At 41.1% G+C, this 1,691-nt stretch overlaps 1 protein-coding gene across 1 annotated transcript in view; it reads right to left on the bottom strand.

The window, feature by feature from the left end:
- The window catches only part of ociad2 (OCIA domain containing 2), a 14,574-nt gene that overhangs the window by 8,842 nt on the left and 4,041 nt on the right, over positions 1 to 1,691 (bottom strand). The window lies entirely within an intron of this gene.

The raw sequence follows: 1,691 nt of genomic DNA, 5'->3' as shown, positions 1-1,691 counted from the left end.
GACCTGTTTGGTCTGTTTCTGCTCCTCCATGCTGTCACAGACACTATCAGTGGACGTATGGGTGGGGCTCTGTCTAGTGCTGTATATTTAAGTCTATGTTTGGGATAAAACAACCATGAATTTTCTGCTGCATCTCTGAAGAGAGTAAAAAGCACGTCCGACTCCTCTGACGGCTGAAGCGAAAACCTGAACTTCTAAAAGAGCATCATCTCTTCTGCCATCATCTGTTGGGGCAGCAGCTCTGTTTTGCTGCCTCTGCAACATTTTGTTTTGCTTTCATTATTAAAGTAAGTTTATTTTTTGAAGATCCGTGTCAATAATTATTTGTCATCACTTTGGGTATGAACCATGACAGTGTTGGTGTGTGGCTTGTGTCTAAATTGGTTCATTTTTGGAAAGACGGATCACTTGTTGGTTTTGTATCTCTTGCAGGTGCAGTCTTGTTTCTTCTTTTAGGAATCAGCTGGATCACTGTCATAATGGACACTTGGCCCCTTTTCAACTAGTGCCACTTAGTGTAGTGTCGGCACGGTTCGGTACAGTTCCAAGCCATTTCCATTAGGCCAGATCCATGGAAACGGCACTTTTTTTTAGTACCTACTTCATTGTGGTTCCAACCAGTCCCAGCTGACACCAAAATGCGAMGTCAGAACACTGTCCGTCACTGATTGGCTAAATCTTTGCAAATTTTTAAAATTTCAAAAGTTGTTCATTAAATGTGTTTCCATCTCTCATTTTTCCCATTAAATTAAAAAAAATTAAAAACCACCTCCACCAACCGCCCAAAACACACCCATTGGAACCGGACTGGAACATCAGTGGAAAACCAACCGGTCCGACCTGTACCCACACCGACCGTTCCGACACTACACCATGGAAAAGGAGCAGTGTGTCCTCGTGGATGACACGATGACACTTGGTGTTGTCACGGACACTTCTAACCATGTGCTGCCCGACCGTAGCCTGATGCAACGTCTGTTCTTGTGTCATTATAATGTTTGGTACAATTCTATAAACAATCCTGTCCACACAACTCACTGTGAATTCCACAAAGAGTAATGTAAGCACACATGTGGGAACTGAGTGACGAGCTTCGCTTCTCAGCTTAACTAAACAAGACTTGTGCAACACAACAAGGAAATAAACACTTTAAGTTAGAAATAAATAACATTTTCTGTAAAAATGCTGCGTGAGCACTGATGCCTCACAGCAAGAAGGTCCTGGGTTTGATTTTCAAGCCTTTGTGTGGAGTTAGCAAGTTTTCCTCATGTTAGTGTGGGTTTTCCCACAGTTTCCTCTCACAGACCTAAAACCTGCATTTCAATCTGTTCAGATCCAGGCCTGCCCTGAAAACAGATCTGTGATCTCAGTGGAGTCTGTCTGGTTAAACTGTGCCTAATATATAACTTCGTTAAAGGTAAAACAGTTAAAACTAAATCTAAATTAGTCCAATTAAAAGTCAAAAGTTAAACTTACCAAAGCTAAAGTATGCCAACAGATAAAATTAGTACAACAAAAACTAAAACTACTTTAATAAAACAATACGCTGAAGCCAAAATTAGCCAAAAAGTAGCTGAAAGCTAAGAAGATTAGCCAACAGAGCAGAGATGTGAGCAAGTCGTTTTTTGCAAGTCCAAGCCAAGTCTCAAGTCTCTTGACCTCAAGTCTGCATCTAGTTGCATGTATTACTT

This window comes from Austrofundulus limnaeus, unplaced genomic scaffold, assembly GCF_001266775.1.
Source record: "Austrofundulus limnaeus strain Quisiro unplaced genomic scaffold, Austrofundulus_limnaeus-1.0 Scaffold660, whole genome shotgun sequence".
NCBI lineage: Eukaryota > Metazoa > Chordata > Actinopteri > Cyprinodontiformes > Rivulidae > Austrofundulus > Austrofundulus limnaeus.
Note: the sequence above shows the minus strand (reverse complement) of the source record. Positions and strands in the feature narration are given on the sequence as shown.